Source organism: Artibeus jamaicensis, unplaced genomic scaffold (assembly GCF_021234435.1).
Source record: "Artibeus jamaicensis isolate MK-2021 breed Jamaican fruit bat unplaced genomic scaffold, CSHL_Jam_final contig_3230, whole genome shotgun sequence".
Taxonomy (NCBI): domain Eukaryota; kingdom Metazoa; phylum Chordata; class Mammalia; order Chiroptera; family Phyllostomidae; genus Artibeus; species Artibeus jamaicensis.
The window spans coordinates 4,524,736-4,534,556 of NW_026521764.1; the positions used below are offsets into that span (position 1 = coordinate 4,524,736).

A 9,821-nucleotide genomic window follows, 5' to 3' on the forward strand; every position below is an offset into this window, starting at 1 on the left:
CCAAAGAAGACACTTGCTATTCATATGATAGCAGTGTGCATGCAGGAAACGCTTTGCGAACATGGACCAAAGATATATTAAGGGTTTATTCACAGTCCATTCAAAAGCTTCTAATTTATATCAAAAATATATGCATATATTATTATAGCTGCTACCAACTTTCATGAAAGTCTACCAAAATATATAAAATTCAAATGGTGATAACAGAACAATTAACAGAATAATTAAGAATCAGAATTAAGACAGATCTGAAATCAAGTGCGTTCATCAATATCCACTAAAATAACAGTCAAAAAGCCATACATCAAAAGTAGGGTTATAGTACCCTGGTCATTCACTTAAAACTGCTTCTTTAGAGTATGCTTAAATGTATGACCAGAATTTGAACTATCTACCATATTTTTCGGACTCTAAGATGCACTGTCCCCCCAAATTTGGGAGGAAATGGGGGGTGCATCTCATAGTCCGAATGTAGCTTTATATTTACATTGGTGAAATATTATGTTATTTATGTTATTAAATATTTTACTACATTTTTTGCTTCAAAATTTTTTTGTATTTTCTTCCTCTAAAACCTACATGTATCTTATGCTTCAAAAAATATGGTAATTACATATTTGAAGATTGCTTTTTTAAGATAAGTTTTTAATATAAGACCACTGTCCTTAGCTCATATATACAAAAAAAAATCTCTTTAAGATTTCTGATTCTTTGCTCTAATGAGAGTCCATAGGTATCACATTCTATAATAGAAATGATTCCTTATAAAATTAAAAAATGCTTTTTATCTAAAAATTCCAGAGCTATTGATTTGTAGAAATCCCTATAAGACTTCCTCAGTTATTTACAGTGATGGAAGTATATCAATATACTGAATCAGTCATTTAAAAATTTGCTTTAATATAAGAAATTTCACTCAAGACAATGATATTAATTCATATGTTTATAATATAGGGTAGCCTTTCTTTACACTTTCATATTTTGGTAAAGGCCACTTTTTAATAATAGATCATTATATTTCATAGAAAGGATTTAAATAAAATTTTATCTTTTATATAGAATAACTTCTCAGATACTTTGTATCTGTCTCTCTCTCTTTTCTAATGTGGCTTAACACAAATTTAATATCCCACAGTTTGGAAGGTCAGAATTCCAGAAAGCATGGCACTGGGCTAAAGTCAAGATGCCAGCAGGGCTGTGTTCTGGAGGATCCAGGGGAGAATCTGTTTCCTTGCCCATTCAGTTCCCAGAGGCTGACCTACTTCATTGGCTGCTGGCATCTTTCCATGCCCAAAGCCAGCAATAGCCAGTTAAGTCTTTCTCACAATGGCCTCTCTCTGGTTCTGAGTCTTCTGTCTCCTTCTTCCCTATTTCAGGATTCTTGTATGTTCACTGGGCCCACCTGAATCCACCCTTTAATGTAAGGTCAGCTGATTAGCAACATTATTCCACCTACAAACGTCATATCCCCTTGCCATGCAACAACACATTCACAGGTTCCAGGGACCAGGATGTGGGCTTCTTTGGGGAACTATTACTGTGCCTACTGCATCCCTTATTATGCATAACAAGTGGCTACTGATACATATATGTGTGCATGTACCTGCCTGTATCTTAATAAGCTTCTCTAAAGCAAGAGAAATTTAATGTTGCTCAGGAAAAACAATAGCCTTTTAGAAAAGGTCTATGACACATACACACTTTGAAAAATTGAGATATAAGCTTTAAATGGAATACACTTTTCTCTTTAAGTTAAAATAAACTTCTAAATATATCAAAATTTTTACAGAGACTCTAAATAATACAAAATTAAATATATACAATTGTGAGCTGGGGTTAATTTAATATGTTTTCTTTCACACAATAAAGTTGCCCTGATCTGATCTTGCATTTTAGAATTGTGGTTAAAACCCTGGGTCTTGGATTCAAATTGCTGCTTGACCACTAGCTGTGATTTAGACAAGTTATCAATATTTGATTTCATTAATTTCATTTTCAAATCTGTGAATGTAGGTAACAAGAGGACATATTGCGGAGAATTACTGTGAAGATTTAGTAGAAGAGCACTTAAGATGACTCTAAGAAATGCTCTTAATTTTTTTAATATGGCAATTTAAATTTGCCAAGTCCATTATTTCATACACACACAAAAAAAAATAAAGTTTAAAAGATAAACCACTACAATAAAATTTGAAGGTCAAATGCCTTTTAACAAAACAAATTCCTCCCAGCTACAGATATTTTAGCAAAAAAAAATCTGATGCATGAAAAAATATTTGATGTGTTATATATAGTAAAAATGAGTATAAATAAAAAGTAACTCTTAATTCACTTATTAAACAAATATTTACTGGTATATTATGTCCCAGGCTCCTTTCTAAGTATTACCTAAATAAACAACCAACAACATTAAAAATTTGTTGAAAGCATTTTAAAAGAAACATCAAATAATTTATGTATAAAATTTAAAGAATAACTAATAATTGATCTTATTCCTTCCTTACCTTTTCCATATTGCCAAACTAAGTTTTTAAGCATCTTTCTTTTTTAAAAAAAATTATCAAATAAAAATCAATATATTTATACATTTATGTATATTCATCAACAAATATACATGACCAAAGATCAGCATGGTAAATTCAGTGAAGTAATAATAACTGCAACTGCTAACATTTATGAAGCCTTTGCCACAAATTAGTTAGGCATGATATAGTCATCATTTCATTTTAGTCTCACATGTGTGAAAGAGGTAACCATTCTTAGCTCCAGGTTACCAACAGGAAATCAAGGTCACCCACAGTAAGTGATGCAGCCAGCACCCAAGTCTGTATCTAAGAAAGCCCATTTCTGAAATGCTATGTTCTGCTGTTGAAGGAATAAGTCACTGCCTTCTACAAGAACCGTATAAGACAATATCACTGAATGACTGCTCTATGGCATTAAATGAATGGCAATTATTTATAATGAATTCAATTTTAGACTCCCAGTCAAGATGGCAGCACAGGCAGACATGGCTTGCCTCTTTGCACAACCACATGAAAATTAAGACTAAAGTATAGAACAACTATCGCGTACAGTTGTTCTATATAACATGTATAAAGGACACATGGACAAAGCCAAAGGGGGTAGGCTTGAGGGTGGGAGGTGAGGATGGGTGGGGAGGGGTGAAGAGTAAAAATGGAGACAACTATACTTGAACAACAGTAAAAAAAAAAAAAAGCAGCAGGAGAAAAGAAGTTAGTTACCTACAGGGGAGTTCCCATAAGACTGTCAGCTAATTTCTCAAAAAAAACCCTTGCAGATAAGGAATTTGACCTGAAGTATTCAAAGTTGTGAAAAGCAGGGACCTATAGCCAAGATTGCTCTACCCAGCAAAGCTATCATTTAGAATTAAAAGGCTGATAAAAGCTTCCTGGACAAGAAAAAAATTAAAGGAGTTCATCACCACGAAACCATTATTATATGAAATGTTAAAGGGACTTATCTAAGAAAAAGAAGATCAAAACTATGAATGATAAAATGACAAAAATATATATCAACCACTGAATCTAAAAAACAAACTAAGCATAAAAGACAAACATGGACAGAACCATGGATATGGAGAGCATTGTGATGGTTGCCAGATGGGAAGGAGTTGTGGAGAGAAATGGATGAAGAGGTGAGGGGATTAATAAACATAAATAGGTAGTTATGGAATAACCATGGGGATATAAAATACAGTATAATAAATGGAATGGCAAAAAAACTCACACGCATGACCCACAGATATGAACAATGTTGAGGGGACTGCCCGAGGGAGTAGGGGGTGCTGGTTGGAGGGGGGAAAAGGAGAAAAAATCAGGACAACTGTAATAGCATAATCAATAAAATATAATTTTTTAAAAGATTTTTAAAATAACTTAATTCAATTAATTCAATTTATTTTTTAATAATTAATTTTATTTAGTTATTTTTCAAGTACAGTTTTTTGTCTATTTTTCCCATCCCAGTCTCCCCCCCGCCTTGCTCCCCACCTCCCTCCCATTTCCACCCCCCTTAGTTCTCATCTCTGTGTCCTTCCTATTTGTTCCTCCAAATCCCTCTCCCTTTTTCCCCTTAACTTCCCTTCCTTCTCCCCTCTGGTTACTATCCCCTTGTTCTCTATTTCAGTGTCTTTTTTTTTTTTTTCTGCTTGCTTGTTTGTTTTGTTGTTTAGCTTCCTGTTAAAGGTGAGATCATATGGTATTTGTCTTTCAGCACCTGGCCTATTTCACTCAGCATAATGCTTTCCAGTTCCATCCATGTTGTTGCAAAAGGTAGTAGCTCCTTCTTTCTCTCTGCAGCATAGAATTCCCATCAGTAAATGAATGGATCCAAAAATTGTGGTACAATTAATTCAATTTAAAATTCTAGAATGTTTGTTTCATTTTCCACAAGATTTTAGAGAACTCAATTTTGCTTCCTAAAAATGTCATTTTAAAAGACTTCAATTTACAAACATACACACAAACATAGAACAAATTAGTAATGGGAAACTGATGTTTATGAAAGAAAAAAGAGGCTCTTTTTGTATGCAGATTCCTCTAGCAAACTGCATAAAAGTAAGAAGTGAATATAATTCAGACTGGATTCTTTATTTCTTTTTCATTCAAGTATGTTCTATTTTTAGACAGACCAGTGATTTTTACCCTTTTCCATATCATGGAGCACATAAACTATTCACTAAAATTCTGTAGCACATCAAAAAAAATTTTTTTTGCCAGTCTGACAGAAAAATAGGTATAATTTTGATTAATTTACAAATAATAATAATAGTAGTAATTACCTACCCTTTTTCCTCCAAAGTGACTTTTTAAAAACAGCAAGGTCCTATACTTGTATATAAGGACTTCCAGTACCAAGAATTAACCAATCAGATGCAACCTTATTATGTGATATGACCAATGAAATGCAACTCTATTATACAACCTATAAACTTATGGTTCAGGATGGGGCATTCAAACTGGACAGCTATTCTTGTGTTGGTGGTTGTTATTTTCATTTGACAATCTAAAGGAAAAGAGGGCAGTGCCCTTGACTAAACAGTCATTTACTATATTTTATTAAAATAACTGCAGCATATGGGTTGAAAATCACTAACAAAAACCATAAAGCAAGCTTTTACCTTTTCTTTTGCAACTGTTTTATGTTGTGAGTTTTAAGCTATAAATTTGCACAATTACTCTCATAACATGAATGACATTTTTCTAATTTTTTAAAGTTCATTTTTATTCATTTATTTTTCCTATTCTGGCTAAAAGAAGTTTAGAGCCATTAATAATACAAATTCATACCCTAAGTATCCGAAATAGGAATATGCAGAGTTAGAATGTCTTCTACATTGTATAACATAATGAAGCATATGTTTTTGGTTTTGACTTGAAGAGAACAGGTATATAAACAATTGTCATTCTATGAGGGCGGGCATAAAAAGAAAAAAAAATGGGATTATCTTCCTGAGGGCAGGCCCCTTGCGGTGCAGGCTTCCCCCTCTAGGTGAGTGTTCTAGGAACCCATCTGTGCCACTGTACCAGCTGGCGTTGTTGTGAGAGGCTGTGCTTGGCTTCACTGAAAATTTTTAAAGACTTTTCAGTGCATTTGTTCTTTCCACAAAAGGTGATTTATGAGCACACCTGCTCACAGTGCACTGAATGTTCAGCAGTTTTTGACCCCAAACAGCATGGCCCCTGTGCCCCACCCTCCCTATGCACCCAATCTCCCACTGAGCAACTTTCATTTTTGTTTCCTTCCCTGAAACTAATAAAGACTCTCTACTTACAGTCCTACTCTGATTCCTTGATTACTATCTTGGGGTGGATTATTAAAGAAAATATATCCCCAAACATTTTTCATTCTTTAGTATTTATTACCTGTTTCAGTTTAGGAAGACAACTCCCCAATTTTTATTTAGATCAAAAAGCCTTTGGCAAGACTTCCGCCAAGATGGAGAAGTAGGTGGAGGATCCACCTCACCTCTGTGCACAACCAAATCTAAGAACAACTATTTTTAACAGCAGTCACAACCAAGCCACATGGAAAATCGACAATACGGAGTCCAAAGGACAACTAGATACTCGGCTGGACCGGTACGAGGAGCAAGGCCAGCAGCGGAGCAGGTTAGCAAGAAAAAATTCCCGAGGCAGTGCGCGGTGCGCGCAGGCAACCGAGGGCGCTGATCGCCAGCGAGCTGGCTGCCGGAGCGCACAGGGAAGAGGCGCAGTCGGTCGGTCGGTCGCGCGCATTTATGTGCGGAGAAACCAGTGAGAAGGGAAACCCGCGTGGTGCAGCAGGCTCGCAAAATTAGGATCGGATAAGCAAGCCCGAGGCGTTTGAGTGACTGGAAGCGCTGGGCTAGCGGAGAGGAACGCCATTGCTCCCTCTCTGACCCCGCCCCCACACACAGCGTCACAAACCAGCGACCTGGGTCGCCCCGTCCAGGTAAACAACTAAGGCTTTGCTCCGCTCACTTAACAGCACGAATAGACCAAAAATGGCTCTGGGACAACTTAGAGCCCCAGAACCGATAGACCTAAGTGATGAAGAAATAGCCAGTCTTTCAGATGCACAGTTCAAAACACTGGTTATAAAGATCCTTACAGAACTGGTAGATTTTAGTCACAAATTAGAGAAACATATGGAAGCTAAATTAATTGAAATGAATGCTGATACAAAAGATACCAATAGTAATGGAAAGAAAATTGGGACTCAAATCAAGGGAGAGGACCAGACGGAAGAAAAAAATGATCAAACAGAAAGGAATGAAGAAATAAGAATTCAGAAAAATGAGGAGAAGCTTAGGAACCTCCAGGACATCTTTAAACGTTCCAACATCCGAATTATAGGGGTACCAGAAGGGGGAAAGGCACAACCACCAGTTGAAAAATTATTTGAACAAATAATAAAGGAGAATTTCCCCAAGATGGCAAAGGAAATAGACTTCCGAGAAATCCAGGAAGCTCAGAGAGTCCCAAAGAAGTTGGACCCAAGAAGGAACACACCAAGGCACATCATAATTACATTAGCCAAGATTAAAATGAAGGAAAGAATCCTAGAAGCAGCAAGAGCTAAGGGGACAGTCACCTACAAAGGAGTTCCCATCAGACTGTCAGCTGATTTCTCAAAAGAGACCTTACAGGCAAGAAGGGGCTGGACAGAGGTATTCCAAGTCATGAAAACCAAAGATCTACAACCAAGATTGCTCTACCCAGCAAAACTTTCATTTAGAATGGAAGGGCAGATAAAGTGCTTCTCAGATAAGACCAAATTCAAGGAGTTCATCATCACCAAGCCCTTACTATATGAAATGTTAAAGGGACTTACCTAAGAAAAAGAAGATAAAAAAGATGAACGGTGAAAGGACAGCAAACTCACGGTTATTGGGAACCACACCTAAAACAAAAGCAAACTAAGAGGATAGCTAGATCAGGAGCAGAACCATGGAAGTGAAGATCACATGGAGGGTTAGCAACAGGGGAGTGGGAGGAGGGGAAGGGGGGAGAAGGTACAGGAAATAAGTAGTACAGACAGTAGATAGAAAATAGATAGGGGGGAGGGTAAGAATAGTAGGGGAAATACAGAATCTAAAGAATTTGAGACACATGCTCATGAACTAAAGGGGGAAATGGTGGGGGAGGGGTATGCAGGGTGGAGGGGAAGGGAGGGGGGAATAGAGCAAATGTAATGGCATAATCAATAAAAAAAAAATAAAAAGCCTTTGGCATTTCCCCTCTTCTGTCATTCAAAGTGTTGTGTTCTAAATACATAATTCTTAAAATACAGACGCACTGTCTTTCTTCTCTCCTTCTCTATCTCTCTCTTTCATTCTCACACATGTGTACATACACACACTTTATCTTGCTTCCATCTAAAACAGGTCTCTCCACAGGTCTCTTTTTAAAAATATAGGTATGAAATTAATATATTCTTACCTATTAGCATAATTATTTTAGTAACATACCATTTCATTTCTTCTAAAAAGCATTTCACAGACATTTGTACAGATACACTTGTAAGGAAATTAAAAGCAAATAGGAGAAAAGTATGTGTATACGGAGGAAGAGAAAGCAAATACCTGTGTAGAAAAATATTGATTATGTGAAGGGAATGTGAGTGAAGGTTGTAATGGGAATTCTTTGTATTATTCCTGCAACATTTCTACAAATGACATTTCAAATTTAAAAATATATAAGTAACAAATCATAGCAAGACTAGAAATCAGGGCACAACGCAAAACAAGTTGGAACTACAAAGTCATTTACACTTAGCAGGGGTTGGCTAAGAATGGCTAAGAATGTTATAAGCTTTATAACAACGAACATGAAGCAAAAACTAATGAATTATGTGATTCATTGCCCAAAAGATAAATACAGATCATTGCTCACAGAGAAATATACACCAACTATTCCTGGCTCCTGGTACTGAAATGAGAAAGAAATTCCCCCATGTGTTCTCAATGTCCGTAATAACATTTTTACAGTAAGTAAAATCAAAGTTTATAGGGCTGTTTTGTCTAACATCACTCATATCAAGACAACGGCATAATGCCAAAGCAAAATTCAGTCGGAGCAATTCTACAGGGAATAAAACCAGGTAGCCAAGTGCGGTCCACAGCTCCCAAACAGCACTGTTAAACTCAAGGCTGATACCATAGGGTATCTACAGGAACAGACATCCTACATCTTTTTTGGGCAATCCTTCCAAAGTGCTATTTGCCTTGATCAAACTTTAAATATTAAATCCCTAACAGAAGAGAAATCCCTGCAAGAAACTAACTCAGCTATTTTGTGTTACTGCGTAAGAACAACATATTTAACAAACTGCCAAGCTGGGGGTAATGTTAATATGCTCTTATTTATAAATTTACATAAACATTTACAAAGGTTAATAGCTTTTCAGGGACACAGGACTAAATAAAGATCACTGTAACATAGAAACAAATCAGCAACTGCCCGTAAAGTTTTAGCTGAGTGCCAAAATGATTCTAGCTTGCAAAAGATTTAAGCATATGCCTACTTCGAAAAACATCCACAAAACATTTTACTGAGAATGATAATATGCCTGCATCTATTCTTCAGTATGAGCTGGTAATGATATATATATCTGAGTAACTGAAAGAATTATAAAGTATTATTACCTATGTAACTGACTAAATGACTAGAGAATCTATACTAAAACTTCGATATTATTAGAACAGTTAATGCATAGCCTTTCTCCCCAGTACCTGAAAATAAAAGCATACCATATGCTCATCCTCTTTCTGATCCTTAGCTTCAGAGGGCAATGACTGTGAACAGCCATAGGTGAGAATGGCCAGGGAGAGCAACGTTCATGTGGTACCTATGATCCCAGGCTAAATTAATGTGGTCACTGGTTTGTATTTTTCATGAGACTTCAGGCAGGGGATTGTAGACAGTGATTCTCAAACTTGAATGTGCATCAAATTACCAAGGGTATTTATTCAGAATTGTAGAGGTACAATTTTGAAGTAAACTCTCTACATTGTACTTACTAGTATACTTAAAAAAAAACCCTCTCTTTTAATACTTGTTTATTGGATTTATAAAAATACTCTAAGATAATGTTTAATATGAAATCAAAAGAATATCAATAAGTAGATTAGAAAAAGTTCTGTAATCAGCACAACACTGAAAACAGAAGGAACATATATACACACACATACATATATTAGAATATATTAAATTAGAGAAAAAAGTAATAATTTCCTCAAAGGATGAAAAATTATGGAAATTTAACACTTGGTCTCATGATCTCTTATCAACCAAAGAAGTCAGATATGGTATTAC

The 9,821-nt window shown here is 35.9% G+C and overlaps 1 protein-coding gene across 1 annotated transcript in view; it reads right to left on the reverse strand.

The window, feature by feature from the left end:
* SKAP2 (src kinase associated phosphoprotein 2) overlaps nt 1–9,821 on the reverse strand; it is a 173,083-nt gene that overhangs the window by 76,626 nt on the left and 86,636 nt on the right. The window lies entirely within an intron of this gene.